At 37.4% G+C, this 20,923-nt stretch overlaps 1 protein-coding gene across 31 annotated transcripts in view; it reads right to left on the reverse strand.

The window, feature by feature from the left end:
• ZBTB20 (zinc finger and BTB domain containing 20) overlaps positions 1–20,923 on the reverse strand; it is an 863,676-nt gene that overhangs the window by 516,295 nt on the left and 326,458 nt on the right. For 26 of the 31 annotated variants that reach the window (XM_070792544.1, XM_070793369.1, XM_070793336.1 and 23 more), the window contains one exon: positions 7,646–7,719. The exons of the other annotated variants lie outside the window; for them this stretch is intronic. The gene's annotated coding sequence lies outside the window, so the exon portion shown is untranslated. The remainder of the gene's footprint in view (positions 1–7,645; positions 7,720–20,923) is intronic. 31 annotated transcript variants of the gene reach the window in all.

Raw genomic sequence — 20,923 nt, forward strand, 5'->3', positions numbered from 1 at the left:
ACAGAGGGGTAAAAAACAACTACAGATCTATAACAGACACTGCTTTTAATTATCATAAACTTGTTATGCACACGGGTGCTATTCTATAGTGACAGGTTTAGAATAATTGTTCAAGTGTATCAACAATAGAAATGACCTCCTTAGAAATCGAGTTATATATACTTGGTGTTGCAAAAGTTGACACAGAAGGAATCAGGATCATGTTTGCAGTAGGATGTGACATCAACACATCCCCTCTTTCAACATCTTTCAAATGTTTCAACATCTCCCTCTTCCTCTTCATCCATATTCTCTTTTCCCCTCTCTCTCCCTTACTCTTTCCCTTCCTCTCTCTCTCTCTCCTACTTTCAACAAGGAATTCACTTCTAATGTAGTCCTCAGTGGTCATTACAAAATAATAGTAAGAATTGATAACTATGTTTGGGGTTTCTTCTACTTTGCTTTTTTTTTTTTTTAGTAGCAGTAAGATGTGCACTTTCATTGACCTAGATCTCTGATCAGGCTTATAAAGCTTCAATTAAGCTAGACTTCAGAAGGAAAATGTACACCTCACTTTTTTCTCATTAGTCTAATTAACACAATATTTTATTTCTTTCTCTTTACAAAGAGGTTGTCAAGGACAATCAAAGTTAGTAGCGCCATTGTCTCGGAGAAGGCAATGGCACCCCACTCCAGTACTCTTGCCTGGAAAATTCCATGGATGGAGGAGCCTGGTAGGCTGCAGTCCATGGGGTCGAGAAGAGTCAGACACGACTGAGCAACTTCACTTTCCCTTTTCACTTTCACGCATTGGAGAAGGAAATGGCAACCCACTCCAGTGTTCTTGCCTGGAGAATCCCAGGGATGGCAGAGCCTGGTTAGCTGCTGTCTATGGGGTCGCAAAGAGTCGGACTCAACTGAAGCAACTTAGCAGCAGCAGCAGCAGCAGCAGCAGTGCGGTTGTCTGTGATATGACTGGGATCTTGGACTCAGAGACACTGTGAGTCAAGATGATGTGGAAATGAAAGACTAATGTCATGGATTTGACCAATCTTCCCAGCCCTGATAGCTCAGTTGGTAAAGAATCCACCTGCAATGCAGGAGACCCTGGTTTGATCCCTGGGTTGGGAAGATCCTCTGGAGAAGGGAAAGGCTACCCACTCCAGTATTTTGGTTTGGAGTATTCCATGGACTGTATAGTCCATGGGCTCACAAAGAGTCAGACATGACTGAGTATCTTTCACTTTCTCTTTTCTTTCCCAGCTCTTCATTTCTCAAAGATGGAAACATGTATAGGGGCTCTGTATTTATTTCCAGGCAAGATAACATAACTTAATTATAAAAGCATCATCTCAACATATTCTTTTTTCTTGGGAAATCTATGAGACTATGTATTAAATTCTACTTTGCCATATAAGGAGTTGAGGTATGTGGACCATAGAAGACTAGCATCCAGGAGAAGAGCAGACTTGGCATGTGGGTTTAATAATGGAAAAATACTTGGGTCAGACAAATCTATGTTTGAATCCTGGCTTGGGCTTTTACAATAACATGGGGAATTGAAGATGGCACTTCAATTTAATCTCACTGATCCTCAGTGTCCTAAAAATGTAAACTAAAGGTTATAGCATCTATTTTGAGACGTTTTAAGAATTAAATGTAAAGAGCTTTATGCAGAGAGGGTACCTTACCTAAAGAAAAAGGTAAAGGTCTTTTCTTTACCTTCCTAACTTTTTTCAAAAAACTTCCTAACATCTTTTAGACATTTGGACTATTAGAGAACTAGTGACCTCTGTGACCACATGACCTAAAGTGGTAACAAAATTCACCAGATAAAAACACCCAGCAGGAGACAGCACAGGGTTTGAATCAGTTAGGTCTGGCATCGATACAAAACTGATTTACTGTCTTTGCAATCTTGGATATTACTTAATCTTTCTGGATCTCAGTATTCTCATTATAAAATGGAAATTATTCCGAGTTTGCTGAGTTGTTGCTGAGCGTGGTAGTGAGGATTAAAGACAACTTTTATAAAGCATCTGGTACATTAAGTAAACAGATTGGGAGTAATACTTATTGTTCAGATTTTTATTAATTAAAACTTGTCTGTAGACTCATCTCCTATACTTAATATTCCTTTTTCCACCCAAGACCTTGAAAGGGTTACAATAGGTGCTTTGATCACAGATTAGCTGGTTTGGCTGTGTTAATCTAGCTCTTAAGAATTAGAGTTCCAGCCCTGCCATTAAATGTTTAACTGTACAACTTGAACAGGAATTCTAGGCCTAAATTATGTTCATCTCCAAAATGAGGAGACTGGAATAAATAATTCCTAAAATTCTCTGTAGACATAATATTTTAAGATTCTGTGTCTTTTGACTGAGTTACAGTGGATAAGTACTCATATCTTTAGAGCTTAACCTAGTTCTCTATGGTTTAATTTTCACATTCTCTCTACTCTATTTCTTCTTTAATTGCAAAAGGGGATAATTTCCATCACTTTGCAAACAAACCAATATCTCTCTTCTGATTTAGTGGCATTCCAGAATATTAATGCATCATACTTTAAGACAGTCTGGCTTGTTTCTAATCCAGAAATTCAGTCATAATATAGGTAGTATTAATGAGGAAAATGAGGATTTATTTTCAAGGCTTTTTATGCCTCCAGGCCCCTGGACATTGCACACGATTAAATACACTCAAATTAAAAATAAGATTAAGGTTTAACAGTTAAAAATACATTTTAAGAGTAAAACACTTTTTTCGGTACTCATTTCTACATTACAGAATGGGCACTTAAAAATAAACAAAAATAACAGATTCATTAACCAGCAACAGAATTTTAATAATCATTAACTAGAAAGGAAATAAAATTAACTTGACCTTATCTTAGAAGGTTGTCAGAGACTATTTTGGTTATGTAGATGGGGAACATGTTGTGAACTAGTAGACCTCTGTTTCAAAAGTCCAAAACCCTCCTCAAATTCAGAAGTAAACTTTCAGTAAGGCTTCAAAACAAATATATAGATCTATTGCTTACAAGGTACCTTTGAATTGTCTTCATCTGGCTCTATTCTTAAGCTATTCTTCAATTAATATTTATTTATCCATCTACTCACTTTTTGTGCATGTCTACTGTGTGCTTTTCCAGTGTATTCAGAATGAAATCCAAATTCCCACCCTGGCTACTTCTCTGACCTCACCTCCAGTTTTGCTCCTCCTTTCCTCCTTCTGCTTTAGCTTCTCTGGAATCTGGTTACTTCCTCGAATTCACAGTTTGCCCTTGCCTCAGGGCTTTGTCCGTGCTGTTTCTGTCTGGAACTTTTCCCCTCTCAAGCTTCCATCCCCACCCCAAATTCTTCACCTGGCTGATTCTGCTTTCAAAGTCTCAACTTAAACGACACTTTCTCTAAGAATTATTTCCTGAGCACCCAATGGAAAGTATAATAGATTTTCTCCACCCATTCTTGTCTTGCATATCTATTAGCTCTTCTCATGGACTACAGTTTTTAATTTTATAATTATTTGTTTACTTATTTAATGTCTGATTTCCTTCAGTTCAGTTCAGTTGCTCAGTCGTGTCCAACTCTTAGCGACCCCAAGGACTGCAGCCTACCAGGCTCCTCCGTCCATGGAATTTTCCAGGCAAGAGTACTGGAGTGGGGTGCCATTGCCTTCTCCGAATTGCTCATAAGAGGCATAGAATAAATTTTAATTCATTATTATGGAAAACAGAGGGAAGAGGTCTGAGGAGAAACTTTGTTGGGTACCTACATCTAAGGCCTTGCTCTGGCATCCTCATTCTCTAATTTTCCCTTCTCTATATGCCAAAGCTTCCATGACATGTTTTAAGGCAGAACAATGTCTCCTGTTTGGGACACAAAGACTTAGGCCACCAATTTTTTGTCCACAGTGACTTGAGTTTCTTCATGGTGGGAGTTGGGAAATTCTGGAGAGGATAAATACCTTTGAGAAAGAAACTAAGATGTACCCAGGATTTAGCTCTGGGTAAAATAATAAAAAAGTCCCTACATTGGTCTCTTTGGATTGCTAAATGTCAGAATCCAATAAAGGAAACCTGAAATAAATTACTAGAGCAAGTAATTTATTTTAAATTATTAAAGTTTATTTCAATTTTTTCAGACCCAAAAAACTTTTCTCTGATGGAAATGACCCTTGGCAACAATGACATTCTGACACCATGCATGATGCACCCTTTTGGGAAGTCTGAATTCCATGTCACAATGGCTCTGTTCAGATTACCGGTTTTATCTTGCCTGTAAGCCCAATTAGACTACTGAAGTTTCTAATGGCCTTCTGTCTGCTTTGTAAATCATCATGCATGCATGCTGTTGCTTCAGTCATGTCTGACTCTGTGCAAACCTATGGGCTGTAGCCCACCAACTCCTTTGTCCATGGGATTTCCAGGTAAGAATACTGGAGTGGGTTGCATGCTCTCCTCCAGGGGATCTTCCCAACCTAGGGATCGAACCCATGTCTCTTACATCTCCTGCACTGGCAGATAGTTTCTTTACCACTAGCGCCACCTGGGAAGCCCCAGAAATCATCATAAAGAATATTAAGTCAATAAATTTAATTGCCTCTATATGACATAATTTTGCCTCTATGTGAGTCAATATAGAACCAGAGGCATAATATCAGAATGTACCATAATGCTCTTTATTTTGGAGAAGGCAATGGCACCCCACTCCAGTACTTTTGCCTGGAAAAATCCCATAGACAGAGAAGCCTGGTAGGCTGCAGTCCATGGGGTCACTAGAATCAGACACGACTGCGAGACTTCACTTTCACTTTTCACTTTCATGGATTGGAGGAGGAAATGGCAACCCACTCCAGTGTTCTTGCCTGGAGAATCCCAGGGATGGGGAAGCCTGGTGGGCTGCCGTCTATGGGGTTGCACAGAGTTGGACACGACTGAAGCGACTTCGCAGCAGCCGCAGCTCTTTATATATGAATTTTGGACTAGTTGGAAGAGGGCACTGCAGTTAAGTGGGTCTCATAAGATGAGCCTAAGACAGTTTGCTCTTCAGCAAACACAGCTCAGACTCTGAGTGTAGAAGAAAGATCAAACACTCAGAGTCTAAAACTGGGTCTACTCTCAGTCCTAGATGTCTGAGGGTGATTTGCATTGGTAGTCAGTATCATTTGGGTAACCTGCATGCCCTACCCTGGGTCTTCATTTACTTATTTCAAAATGAGATGACTGGACTTTTTATTTCTTATATACTTTCTACCTGTAATTTTTGATGATACTTTGCCCTTAAATCCCTTTCACCTCAATCTTTTAATCTTAAAAAATACGAAGTGTGTTTATAAAGTCATTTGATGTCCCTAAACATTATTCCACATGATAACAGTACAGTTCATGAAGCTTAAATTTTATCATTTTAGCTTTGCCTCAGAGGCCAAGTTTTATGAGAGCCTTCATTTGCATCACCAGAAGCTAATTTAATAAAAATAAAGGAACCCCTTTTAGAAATAAATTAAAATTGGTGTTGGGGGGCAGATAACTTTATGTTAAAAAGAAAGCAAAACAAGCAAAAAAAAAAAAAAAAGAAAGAAAGAAAGAAACCAGGAAGCTAAACTTAGAAGGGGTCAAATCGTTCTGAGTTCTAAGGAATGCTGTCATCTTATCTGTGTTGAGAAATTGGTTCTGGCTCTCAGTGCACTGAAGATAGACGTTTCTAATGGCAACTTCCCAAATCTCTGGTCTCTTGACCCAATATCTTTTGTACCATTTGCCCCGTTTTCTTGAAGCACAATCTACGACATAGACAAGCAGGTACACAGCACCATCCATCCTAGAGTCAGGTAGATTTATCTTTGGAGACGGCTTCAGTATATGAGATGTAAGACACAACTAGATGGAACACTAGTGAAGCCCACTTCACAGACAAAAAGGATGTGGTTTGAATGGGCACTTCTCATTCTGGTCAGGAGAAAGAAGTATAAAGTCAAAGAAGAGACGGGCTAGGAGACTGATGTCTAATGTTATATGGTGAATAATAGGTTTGTCTTTGACAAATTCCTTTGTAATTATCTTCTTCACTGTCAAAAACTTCATTCAACACATCTCCACAATAAATAATTTTTGAATGAATAAATCCTAAAGTTCTGACTTAAATTTCCTAATTGTACTAGTAACAATAGCTATTTCTTGATTACTATTACTATGCCAAGCACTGGGGATCACAAAAATGAATAAGAAATAGACCCTGATTTTAGAGAGCTTACCATCCATAGTTCCTGACTCTTGTAGTTATGACAAAAATAACAACAATCATCATTTATTCATTCATATCAGCCAGGCACTATGCTCAGTGGACAACATACATTAATATAAGCTGCCAAAGTTCCCTCCAGTTCACCAGATACCCTGACAGTGAGGTGATCTTGTTCTGTCCGTGCATCATCTTTCCAAAAAAAATGGATCCAGCAAGAATTTAGACAATAGGCAGGGATGTTTAAGCAATGTCAGAAATGTCTACAGTAAACATATGAGAACTGTAGTTGATAATGAAAGAGTGAAGTAAGCCAAAGTGAAAATGGAAGAAGTCATCTGAATCACCTTTAATGTACTCTGTCTAAAGGCACCGTGACACTCTGAAAACCACAATGCAATACACCCCACATTCGGCATTCCAACATGAACAAGGGGATGAATGCTGTTTAAGTGTTTAAGACTCTCTAGCAAAAGACCACATAGCACATTAAATGGAAACTTAGGAAGACATCACAACCTGCTGGATTTTATTACCAAAATATATATTTTTATCTAAAATTTTTAAAATTATAACATTGAATTTCCTTGTAGTATTTCATAAGCTTTGAGTGAGGCATTAAAGTGTTTTTCCTTTTCCCCCACCAACTATAAGCTTCTGTTTTCTTACCCTGGGCGTCTGAATCTTTTATATGCTTGGGTTCTATTCACTGCCTGTTATTCAGACATTGAAATCCCAAATGTTAATTGTTCTTCCAAGTACATTGACAAAACAGCAGCTAAATAAGGGTAGACCAGACTGTGGTAGACTCTGACATGCATTTATGGAACAATGGGGCTCTGAGAGACAGCCTTGTAGCTCACGGGAAGACATAAGATGTGCTATTTTGACTGCTTCATAGCAGAATGGGGAACACACGCACACAAGGGAATTATGCATTTTACTTAGTTTTGCCCAAAGTCCTCAAGGCAACAGAATCTTGTGATGTCATCATGAACTTTCTTTCTCTCCATTTACACTGACACAAAGGCTAAAAATTTCTAATGACATCACAAAGGAAAACCGGAGTCTACTTTGATTCCATTAGAAATCTGTTACTTTCAAAGAGACTTGTACCAAAATGTAAGAATCCTTCCCGACAGGGTGTGTGTCACTGTGCTGATGCACGGTGGGTGACACCCTCCCGAACGCAATTCAAACCAGCCAAGAGCAAGGATTCACAATTTAGGTTGGATAAAAAAGACATACTGAATATTGAGCCCTACAAATTTTCTTTTTTTAAAGAAGGAAATCATTTAAACATGTATTTCTTCAGGGATATTCAAATTTCTTACTCATGTCTGGTTACTATGTGACCACTATTTTTGTCCCTTTTTGAGTGGGTCACAAAAATACAGAGGAAGGTAGAGGAAGCTTTCACTCACAGGAATGCAGTGCAGCTCAATCTTTTGTTTTTAAGGTGCAGTGATTTCAGTCTCCAAATGTAACTTCAGGCAGTCTGAAAAGAAACAGGTTAAAATCTCTTTCAGTTATAATTGGTATTTCAGATTTAATTAAAAATTAAACTTTCATAATGTTTCACCATCCAAAGCAATGCATTATCAGTCAAGCGTAGCTTTTTTTTTCTGTTAAGGAAAAAAAAAAAAAAACCCTCTTCCCAGAGTAGTTTTTTAATGAAAAGAAAAGGATCTAAAGAGGAAAAAAAGCAATTCTGAAAAACAAAATATGCCTCCATGTTAAGGACTTCATAATGATATGACTAGAAAATCAGTGTTTCTAAATTTTACCTATATTCTGATTAAAAAAAAAAACAACTCCTAAACAATTTCAAAGCTTCAAGATTACATACAATATTATTTCAGAGAATAAAGAAGAAAATCTACAGTCTGAATACACATATTAAAGGGAAATTACAACTTCAAATAAAATTGGAAAATAACATTAGACCCACTGCTTTCAAATGACTGAGGGGCAAACGGTGAAGCAGAGGCAAAGAAACATATTTAGCAGCACAAATGCCCATTGCAAGGCATTAAGGGTTTAGTGCACTCCAGATGACATCACACTATAGAGCTTATTGTATGAAGCATTGCTGTTTTAAGCAACATGGGAAGACCATCAGGGTTTAAACTACCTCTCTTGGTTTAAATAACCATAAATGCATCTTTTAAAATATCTATTTTTAATTTTTGAATTAAGAGTCCAGGCATTAAGATAAAAGTATTTAATAACTATCTGGGCTTAAAATGTCGTATTAATTTTTGTAGTCCTTTATTTTTTCATACAACATCACCTATAAATAAGATAATATTAAAAAAAAAACAGACAGGATTAAGTCATCCTTATTTTTAGCTTCAAATAATTGATACAACAGGTTTAGAAAAATATAGATTTTTAGTATAAAAAGGAGATAACACAATTATCTTTTACTTTACATCATGCCGTCCATTTTTTATATATTTGTAGCACTAAATGTGGTATGTTTATGTCCATCTTCATATTAATGCAAGGTAATATTTTAACATCTCCACATATAAGAGCATAATCATAAATCGGCCTTGAAACTGCATCTCTTTTTGAAAATGTATCTATTTCTTACTTGTGAGTTCTACTTTCTTTTTCCCTTGGATTAAATAAAAGAATATTTTGTGTATTGTGTCTATTTGATGCACATAGGTTATACGTTCAAAGTGGTTCAAATTCACTAGATCTATCCATGAATGGATCCACACACACACACACAAAATCACTGAGTAACTAAACTTTTCGCCTGCTTCTCACATGCCTGAATTAGACCAAAAATGCACCAGTGTAAAGACAGAAATTATGGAGGCGTCACCAGGGACAACTATGAGGAGGGGAGTGCACATATTTCCTTATAAGGCAACAAAACATTCATAAAAGAAGCTGACAAAAATAACTCATGCTCAGAAATAATGTCGAATAACAATAATCCCTAATAAATGATTCAGAAATATAAGAGCTGCCCATCTCTATATAAATCTGAATCACCAACTGATACTGTTCTACTCACCAATCACATATGGTTAGTGAAACTGATTCACTGTCTAGTTTAGATAAGAAAAGGCGATAGAAACGAGACTGCATATTTATATATAAACTGTTTAACTGACAACTTGCAGTTCAATTTAGTGTCAGATTTCCTTTTCCTTAATTCACCAGATGTTGAGTGAATTGAACTCAGTTCAAAACAATAAAGCAGTTTCTATGAATAGAAAGTCTACTAAGTTATATTCTCCTCTTTGCATGTCATTCCTTTCTCCTCTTTGACCTTTATTTTCCCTTCACTGACTCTGCCTGTTTATTCCTTACTTTCACTTTCCTCCTTATTTATTGTTTCCCTTTCTCTTTTTTCCCCCTTGGTGTGGGTAATGAAGCTCAAAAATAACATCTTGTATCCTGTTGAGGGAAACTTGGTCACAACTATCCTTCCAGATGACAAACTCATTCTTAAATGTCTGTTTTCCAATCCAAAGAAAACAGAGCAATTGAGAAAATAGAGATGCAACATCACTTACCACTACCACCACCACCACTTTTAATTCCCATGCTACATTCATCATAAGGAGGACTAAAGTTTATTTATATTATCCCCTAACCTTAAATAGGACCGCAAATAAGACTAATAACAGGACCATTTTGTGGCACTCAAGCAAACGGCTGGGCAAAACAGATGGATCTTACTTTGCGCCAGGACTCAAAAAATACAGTCGCCAACTCACTGTTGGCGACTACGTATCTTGGCCCAAAGATGGACCTGGAAGTGGGACCAGTTGTCTTTGATATGAATATGGTTCCTATTCAGATCAGCCTCATGAGAAATCATTAACTCTGCTACTATGCAGTGGGGTTAAGTATTGGTTAGAAACTGTTTGGAAGACTGGTCATCAAGAAAGTAAAATATTCTGAAGGCATGCCAGATTAGATTAAGGAGCAGAGAAGTTAAGACTAGGATCTTATTTTTGGCACTATGGTCTACTTTTCAACTTCTGTTTTTGTTAAGTTCAGTGCTGTACACTGAATCCACCTTTAAAATACTAGATTTCCGGAGTACGTGTCATCAATAAGAATAACTTGCTCTTGACATTTCAAGTTCCAAAATCTGTTAAAATTTTTTCAAGTTATCCAGAACAACCTCAGTTATTATTAAAATTGACCACCAATGTCAGACTTCTTTAATCAAGATAGAACTTTGCCAGGCTTTATAGAATACAGTGAACACCCAGTGATGCACTGGTAAACAACTCAGTAATCAATGCAAATTACAAAGCCCGTAAGAATGCTTCTCTTGGCAGACACCCTTTAGCAAAGAGAGTTGTACATTCTGTACTAGTTAAAGATTCTGAATGTCTTTCCAGAGAAGTAGCAAATGCATTATATTACAGTAACCCATCCTAAGTCACAAGGCCAAAAAACAAATCCCCAGACGATAAAAAACTTAAGAGGGGTGAAGAACTATAGATCTTAGTATTGACTAGGAAAAAAGGGCTGCTTCTGACTACACTCTACTTTTCAAAATCCTCACATAGGTAGAGGTTTTAGATATCACCAGGTCACAGAACTTCAAGGAAAGATCAACAAAGCACTCCAGTTTAGGAAGTCTACGCTCATCCAGGCAGTTCTCTTAATGCTCTCCCAATTCTTCAGCACCAATTATATCCTGCTCAGATTGTTTTTGCGAGCTCACTCACCTCTCTATGACCACACTCGCCTGTGGTCAGCATAGAGACCAAATGACAATATTTGATTATTTCTCTTAGTCTTTGTTTCCTTTTCACTTAAAATTTATTGTGAAAAAATTCAAACATACGCAAGAGTAGAGAGTATAGTAAAACAGAACTCCCCTCTCCCCAAAAGAACTCCTACGTATTTATCACCCGAGGTCAGTGTTTACTTCATCTATGCTCTAACCAACTTCTTTTTCCACCAGATCATTTTAAAGACAATCCCAGATGTCATATTACTCCATCCATTAATATGTTAGTATGTATTATTAAAAAATAATGACTTTAAAAAGTCACACCATTATATCACATCAAAAATAATAGTAATTATTTAATGTTATTAAATATTCTGTCAAATGATTGACTTTTTTTTTTTCTAGCTGACTAGTTTGAATTAAGATCTGAACAATATCTGCATATTACATTTGAATCACAATTCCCCTTTAATCTATAAATTTCTTTTAAACATTTTAACTTTTAATTTTGAAATAATTTTACATATATGGAAAAGTTGCAAAGGTAGCTCAAAGAATTCTCATATTTCCTTCACTATGTTCTCTTAACTTTAACATTGTATATAACCAAGGTAAGAAATTAACACTGATACAATACTATTACCTAAACTACAGACTTTATTCGGATGTCACCAGCTCTTCCACTAATATATTTTGTCTCTTTCAAGGATCTAATCCAGGATACCTGAATTAATCTACCTGGTATCCTAGATTAGATCCTTGGATCTAATGGATAAAAGATCCATGGATAATTAGATAAATGCATCTAATTAGATCCATGGATAAAAAGATGTATTCAGCTATCTTTTATCCTAAATCTCCTCTGCATGCTAAATCACTTCAGTCATGTCTGACTCTTTGCGACCCTATGGACTGTAGGACATCATTCAGATTCTCCAAGCAAGAATATTGGAATGGGTTGCCAAAATGCTCTTCTCTAAAGTCTCCTCTGATCTGTAACAATTTCTCAGTTTTTTCTTGTTCTTCAGGACCTTGATAGTTTTGAAGAGCAGTGGTCAGATATTTTGTGAAATGGTCCTCAGTTTGGATTTGACTTATGTTTCCTCATAATTGGGCTTCCCTTGTGGCTCAGCTGGTAAAGAATTTGCCCACAATGCGGGAGAGACCCTGGGTTCGATCCATGGGTTGGGAAGATCCCCTAGAGAAGGGGATACTGGAGATACCCACTCCAGTATTCTGGCCTGGAGAATTCCATGGACTATACAGTCCATGGGGTCGCAAAGAGTCAGACACGACTGAGAGACTTTCACTTCACTTCACCTCTCATAATTAGCCTGGGATTACAGTTTTAGTTCAGTTCAGTTCAGTCACTCAGTCGTGTCCAACTCTTTTCGACCCCATGAATTGCAGCACGCCAGGCCTCCCCGTCCATCACCAACTCCTGCAGTTCACTCAAACTCACGTCCATCGAGTCAGTGATGCCATCCAGCCATCTCATCCTCTGTCGTCCCCTTCTCCTCCTGCCCCCAATCCCTCCCAGCATCAGAGTCTTTTCCAATGAGTCAACTCTTCGCATGAGGTAGCCAAAGTACTGGAGTTTCAGCTTTAGCATCACTCCTTCCAAAGAACACCCAGGACTGATCTCCTTTAGAATGGACTGGTTAGATCTCCTTGCAGTCCAAGGGACTCTCAAGAGTCTTCTCCAACACCACAGTTCAAAAGCATCAGAGAAGAATGCAAAAGAATGAAGTGCTCTTCTGATAACATCATGTCATGGGGTCTCGGATATCCATATGACTTATCACTAGGGATGTTAATCTTGGTCATTTGGTTAAGGGAGTATCTGCCAGGTATCTCTTTCCTTAGTTTTAATAAGCATAATTTCTTTAAGTTTATTGAGGTATAATTATGTAATAAAATTCATCCTTGTAAGTGTAAAATTTAATGATTTTAAGTAAATTTAGAGTTCAGCTATCATCACCACAATTAATTTAGAACATTTTTGTCACTCCAAAAAAGACCCTTCATGTTCTTAGGCAGTCAATCCCCACTATTATTCCCAGTCCCAGACAACAATTAATCTGCTTTCTGTCTCCAAACATTTACATTTTCTGACCATTTCTTATAAATGCAATCACACACTATGTGGTTTCTTGCATTTGGCTTTTTTTTTTCTCTCTTATCATAATGTTTTTCAGATTGATACATGCTGTGGTATATAGTGGGACTTCCCAGGTGGCACAGTGGTGAAGAATCTGCCTGCCAATGTATGGGACATGGGGGTTTGATCCCTGGATTTGAAGGTCTCCTGAAACAGGAAATGGCAACTTACGCCAGTATTCTTGCCTAGAAAATTCCATGGATAGAGGAGCCTGGCAGGCTGCAGTCCATGGGCTTGCAAAGAGTCAGATACAACTGAGTGAGTGAACACACAGGCACAAAGCATATAGCAATACTCTATTCTGTTTTATGTATGAATAGTATGCCATTGTATGAATATATGATATTTTGTTAATCCATTCATCAGTTGATGGACATGTGGATTGCTTCCAATTTTTTACAATTATGAATAATGCTGCTACATGCATTTGCATATATATGCCTCTCTGTGGACATGTTTTCATTTTTCTTAGGGAGATTCCTAGAAGTGGAATTGCTGGGTCAGAAAAATAAGTTTAACTTTTAAGATATCAAGTTATTTTCTAAAGAGGCTGTACCATTTTAAATTCTGAGCAGCAACCTATGAGGGCTCCAGTTTCTTTCTGTCTTCACCAGTATTTGTTACCCTGCCTGTCTTTTTATCACAGCCACAACTGTTGGTGTAAAATAGTATCTCACTTCAGTTTTAATTTACGTTTCCTTAAAGATTAATGACATTGAACATTTTTTAATATGTTTATTAGACATTTTAATATATATTTTTGTGAAATATATATTTAAATATTTTGTCCAATTTTTTCATTGGGTTGTTCATTTTTTTATTATTGAAGAATTCTTTATGTGTTATGAAATTTAAAAATATTTTATTAGATATATATTTGTAGAGCATAAATTTTCTCCCAGTATTTTTAGTGGAATCCTTTGAAGTGCAAGAGTTTTTAATTTTGATGAGACCCAAATTACCAAACTTTTTCTTTTTTGTATCATGCTTTTAGGGTCAAATATAAAACTCTGTCTACCATAAGGTCATGAAGATTTTCTCATTTCCTTATAGAAGTCTTATGGTTTTAGCTCTTACATTTAGATCCATGATCTATTTTGAGTTAATCTTTGTGTATGGTGTGAGGTAGAAATCTAATTTTTAAACAAAATTTTTGTATAGTCTTAGCACCATGGATATTCATTTATATTTCACATAATAAAATTACTTACGATTACATTTACTGACATCTATATCAGTACTGTATGTTCTTCATTATAGTTTTTATAAAAAAGTTTTTAAAACCTGGAAGTTTAAGTTGTCTAACTTTGTTCTCCTTTTCAAAATTATTTTTATTGTTCTGAGTCCTTTGCATTTTCACATGAACTTTAGGATTAGGTTGTCAGTTTTTATAAAAATGCCTTTATTATTTTTGATTCTTTTTCTATTCTTGTGAATAGAATTGCTTTCCTAATTTCATTGTTTGTTGCTAGTACAGGCATACCTCACTCTATTGTGCTTTGCTTTATTGTACTTTGTAGATATTACATTTTTAACAAATTGAAAGACTGTGATAACTGCATCAAGCAGGTCTATAGATACCATTTTTTCCAAAAGCATTTGCTAATTCCATGTATCTGTGTCATACTTTGGTAATTCTTTCAATATTTCAGTGTTTCATTATTTTATTTCTTATGGCAATATGCCAGCAAATTTGGAAAACTCAGCAGTGGCCACAGGACTGGAGAAGGTCAGTTTTCATTCCAATCCCAAAGAAAGGCAATGCCAAAGAATGCTCAAACTACCACACAATTGCACTCATCTCACACGCTAGTAAAGCAATGCTCAAAATTCTCCAAGCCAGGCTTCAGCAATATGTGAACCGTGAACTTCCTGATGTTCAAACTGGTTTTAGAAAAGGCAGAGGAACTAGAGATCAAATTGCCAACATCTGCTGGATCATAGAAAAAGCAAGAGAGTTCCAGAAAACATCTATTTCTGATTTATTGACTATGCCAAAGCCTTTGACTGTGCTGCAAGGTTGCTTCAGTCATGTCCGACTCTGTGCGACCCCATAGACGGCAGCCCACCAGGCTCCCCAGTCCCTCGGATTCTCCAGGCAAGAACACTGGAGTGGGTTTTCATTTCCTTCTCCAATGCATGAAAGTGAAAAGTGATAGTGAAGTCGCTCAGTCCTGTCCGATTCTTAGCGACCCTGTGGACTGAGGCCCACCAGGCTCCTCCATCCATGGGATTTTCCAGGCAAGAGTGCTGGAGTGGGGTGCCATTGCCTTCTCAATTTGACTGTGTGGATCACAATAAACTGTGGAAAATTCTGAAAGAGATGGGAATACCAGACCACCTGATCAGCCTCTTGAGAAATTTGTATGCAGGTCGGGAAGCAACAGTTAGAACTGGAAATGGAACAACAGATGGTTCCAAACAGGAAAGGAGTTCGTCAAGGCTGTATATTGTCACCCTGCTTATTTAACTTATATGCAGAGTACATCATGAGAAATGCTGGACTGGAAGAAGCACAAGCTGGAATCAAGATTGCCAGGAGCAATATCAATAACCTCAGATATGCAGATGACACCACCCTTATGGCAGAAAGTGAAGAGGAACTAAAAAGCCTCTTGATGAACGTGAAAGTGGAGAGTGAAAAAGTTGGCTTAAAGCTCAACATTCAGAAAATGAAGATCATGGCATCCGGTCCCATCACTTCATGGGAAATAGATGGGGAAACAGTGTCAGACTTTATTTTTTGGGGCTCCAAAATCACTGCAGATGGTGACTGCAGCCATGAAATTAAAAGACGCTTACTCCTTGGAAGGAAAATTATGACCAACCTAGATAGCATATTCAAAAGCAGAGACATTACTTTGCCAACAAAGGTTTGTCTAGTCAAGGCTATGGTTTTTCCTGTGGTCATGTATGGATGTGAGAGTTGGACTGTGAAGAAGGCTGAGCACCAAAGAATTGATGCTTTTGAACTGTGGTGTTGGAGAAGACTGTTGAGAGTCCCTTGGACTGCAAGGAGATCCAACCAGTCCATTCTGAAGGAGATCAGCCCTGGGATTTCTTTGGAAGGAATGATGCTAAAGCTGAAATTCCAGTACTTTGGCCACCTCATGCGAAGAGTTGACTCATTGGAAAAGACTCTGATGCTGGGAGGGATTGGGGGCAGGAGGAGAAGGGGACGACAGAGGATGAGATGGCTGGATGGCATCACTAACTCGACAGACGTGAGTCTGAGTGAACTCCGGGAGTTGGTGATAGACAGAGAGGCCTGGCGTGCTGCGATTCATGGGGTCGCAAAGAGTCGTACACGACTGAGCGACTGATCTGATCTGATCTGATGGCAATTTGTTATTAGTGATTTCTCATGCAAAAGACTCCAACTAGGTGAAGACTCAGATGATAGCATTTGTAGCAGCAAAGTATTTTAAATGAAAGTATGTACATCCATAATGCTATTGCACACTTAATAGAACTACAGTATAGTGTAAACATAATTTTATATGAATTATTGAAATCAAAAGGTTTGTGTGACTTGCTTAATTGAAGTGGTCTTGAACTGAACCCTTAGTAATTCTGAAATATGCTTATATACAGAAATACAATTGACTTGTGTATAATGCTCTTGTACTCAGTGAACGTGTCATGCTCAATTTTTAGTTTGTGTGTGTGTGCATGCATTCCTTAATGTTCTCTACATACTTATAACATTTTCTGCAAATAACAGTTTTTACTTTCCAATCTGGATACTTTTGATTTCTTTCCTTCCTGTTCCTTTTTTTCTTTCTTTGCTTTATTTCCTCTTTTTCTTTATTTTTCTTACATTTCTGGACAGATATACTAGTACAGTCTTTAGCTGAAGAGATGAGATCTGACAGCCCTGCCTATTTCCCTTATCTTAAACCACTCAGTTTTTCATCATTAAGAATATTAATTGTAGGGTTTTTTTTCTTGGATGCTTCTTATTTAGGTATATAAAAGCAAAATGGCTGTCTGGGGAGGCCTTACAAATAGCTGTGAAAAGAAGAGAAGCGAAAAGCAAAGGAGAAAAGGAAAGATATAAACATCTGAATGCAGAGTTCCAAAGAATAGCAAGAAGAGATAAGAAACCCTTCTTCATGATCAATGCAAAGAAATAGAGGAAAACTACAGAATGGGAAAGACTAGGGATCTCTTCAAGAAAATCAGAGATACCAAAGGAACATTTCTTGCAAAGATGGGCTCGATAAAGGACAGAAATGGTTGGACCTAACAGAAGCAGAAGATATTAAGAAGAGATGGCAAGAATACACAGAAGAACTGTACAGAAAAGATCTTCACGACCCAGATAATCACGATGGTGTGATCACTGACCTAGAGCCAGACATCCTGGAATGTGAAGTCAAGTGGGCCTTAGAAAGCATCACTACGAACAAAGCTAGTAGAGGTGATGGAATTCCAGTTGAGCTATTCCAAATCCTGAGAGATGATGCTGTGAAAGTGCTGCACTCAATATGCCAGCAAATTTGGAAAACTCAGCAGTGGCCACAGGACTGGAAAAGGTCAGTTTTCATTCCAATCCCAAAGAAAGGCAATGCCAAAGAATGCTCAAACTACCGCACAATTGTACTCATCTCACATGCTAGTAAAGCAATGCTCAAAATTCTCCAAGCCAGGCTTCAGCAACATGTGAACCGTGAACTTCCAGATGTTCAAGCGGGTTTTAGAAAAGGCAGAGGAACCAGAGATCAAATTGCCAACATCTGCTGGATCATAGAAAAAGCAAGAGAGTTCCAGAAAAGCATCTATTTCTGCTTTATTGACTATGCCAAAGCCTTTGACTGTGTGGATCACAATAAACTGTGGAAAATTCTGAAATAGATGGGAATACCAGACCACCTGATCTGCCTCTTGAGAAATTTGTATGCAGGTCAGGAAGCAACAGTTAGAACTGGACACGGAACAACAGACTGGTTCCTAATATGAAAGGAGTTCCTCAAGCCTGTATATTGTCACCCTGTTTATTTAACTTATATGCAGAGTACATCATGAGAAATGCTGGACTGGAAGAAACACAAGCTGGAATCCAGATTGCTGGGAGAAATGTCAGTAACCTCAGATATGCAGATGACACCACCCTTATTGCAGAAAGTGAAGAGGAACTCAAAAGCCTCTTGATGAAAGTGAAAGTGGAGAGTGAAAAAGTTGGCTTAAAGTTCAACATTCGGAAAACAAAGATCTTGGCATCCAGTCCCATCACTTCATGGGAAATAGATGGGCACACAGTGGAAACAGTGTCAGACTTTATTTTTTGGGGCTCCAAATCACTACAGATGGTGACTGCAGCCATGAAATTAAAAGACGCTTACTCCTTGGAAGGAAAGTTATGACCAACCTAGATAGCATATTCAAAAGCAGAGACATTACTTTGCCAGCAAAAGGTTCATCTAGTCAAGGCTATGGTTTTTTCTGTGGTCAAGTATGAATGTGAGAGTTGGACTGTGAAGAAGGCTGAGCGCCAAAGAATTGATGCTTTTGAACTGTGGTGTTGGAGAAGACTCTTGAGAGTCCCTTGGACTCCAAGGAGATTCAACCAGTCCATTCTGAAGGAGATCAGCCCTGGGATTTCTTTGGAAGGAATGATGCTAAAGCTGAAACTCCAGTACTTTGGCCACCTCATGTGAAGAGTTGACTCATTGGAAAAGACTCTGATGCTGGGAGGGATTGGGGGCAAAAGGAGAAGGGGATGACAGAGGATGAGATGGCTGGATGGCATCACTGACTCAATGGACCTGAGTCTGAGTGAACTCTGGGAGTTGGTGATGGACGGGGAGGCCTGGCGTGCTGCGATTCATGGGGTCGCAAAGAGTCGGACACGACTGAGCCACTGATCTGATCTGATTCTATTTTTAGATTGTTGAAATTTCTGTCATAAATAGATATTGGATTTTCCCATATGTTTTTGAATATCTAGTGCAATAGCTATGTGGTTCTCTCCCTAATATGAACTAATATGTTCAGTTTTGTTCAGTTCAGTCACTTAGTCCTATCTGACTCTTTTAGGCCCCATGGACTGCAGCATACCAGGCTTTCCTATCTGTCACCAACTCCTGGAACTTGCTCAAACTCATGTCCATCAAGTCAGTGATACCATCCAACCATCTCATCCTCTGTTGTCCCCCTCTCCTCTTGCCTTCACTCTTTCGCAGCATCAGGGGCTTTTCTAAGGAGCCAGTTCTTCGCATCACATGGCCAAAGTATTGGAACTTCAGCTTCAGCATCTGTCATTCCAATGAATATTCAGGACTGATTTCCTTTTAGAATTGACTGGTTTGATCTCCTTGTTGTCCAAGGGACTCTCAAGAGTCTTCTCCAACACCACAGTTCAAAAGCATCAGTTCTTTAGTGCTCAGATTTATTTATGGTCCAACTCTCACATCCATGAGTGACTACTGGAAAAACCAAAGCTTTGACTATATGGATCTTTATATTACATGAATTGATTACTGGATATCAAACCAAATGCACTCCTAGGATAAATGGTTAGGGTATATAATAATACTACAAATTTCTGTATTTGCTTTGTGAATACTTTGCAGAGGATTTTAGTTTCTATAATTATGAGGAATACTGCTTTGCTTTCTTATGATGTCTTTGTCTGGATTTGGTCTCAGGGTAATACTATTGTAATAGAATGAATTGAAAAGTGTTCCTGCTCTCTCCATTTTTGGAAAAATTTGTGAAAAATTGGTGTTATTTCTACTTTAAATATTGGATAGGATACAGTGAAGTCATTTGCATCCAGACTTTTCTTAGTAGGATCACTTAATTAATAATTCCATCTTTTTACTGTTATAGGTTCATTTAGATTTATTATTTCTTTTTGAATCAGTTTTGGTAATTTATGTATTTCTAGAAGTGATACCATTTTTTCTAAGTTGCTTTATTTCTTGGAATATGTTTTTTCATAGTATTACCTTTTAAATTTCTATGGGGTTGATAATGTCTCCTCTTTCATTTCTGATTCTGGTAATCTGTTACATCCTGTCCTTCTATCTTGGTCAGTCAAGCTAAAAATCTGTCAATTTTGTTGCTCTTTTCTAATAATCAAGTTTTGGTTTCATTGATTTTCTCTATTATTTTCTTGTTATATATCATTGATTTATGTTCTGATCCTTCTCCTTTGAGTTTTTTATATACTTATACCATATTTATGTTTACCTAAATAATTACATGACCAGTGTTATTTATTTATTTGGGCATATTTTAAATAATGTTTGCTGTCATTTCTTTTTAGCCTAAAGAATTTCCTTTAGTATTTCTTATAAGGTACATCTGCTAGCAGCGAATTCTCTTTATTTATTTATATTTTAATATCTTTATTTTACCTTCATTTTGAACAGTTTTTCTGGATATGAAATTCTTGATCATCATTTTTAAAATCTTTATTTCCTTTAACACTTTGAATATATTACCTCTCTGCCTCTGACTTTAAATGTTTTTGATGGGAAATCAACTGTTAATCATAGTGGTGTTCCCTATATTGAATCAGTCTTTTTTTCTCTTGCTGCTTTCAAGAATCTCTCTTTCTCTTTGGCTTTCTAAGTTTGATTGTGAAGTGACTATGTATAGATTTTCATGTTTATGATGTTTGGAATTTCTTGAGCTTCTCAAGCATGTAGATTAATATTATTCATAATATTTGGCAAGTTTTGGGCCACTGTTACTTTGAATATTCTTTTTCTTCTCTTTCTCTTCTGCCCTCATTCTCTCCCATTGCACATGTTAATATGCTTGATGGTTTCTCACAGATCTCTGAAGCTCTATTTATTTTCTTCGTCATTT

This window comes from Bos indicus, chromosome 1 (assembly GCF_029378745.1).
Source record: "Bos indicus isolate NIAB-ARS_2022 breed Sahiwal x Tharparkar chromosome 1, NIAB-ARS_B.indTharparkar_mat_pri_1.0, whole genome shotgun sequence".
Lineage (NCBI taxonomy): Eukaryota > Metazoa > Chordata > Mammalia > Artiodactyla > Bovidae > Bos > Bos indicus.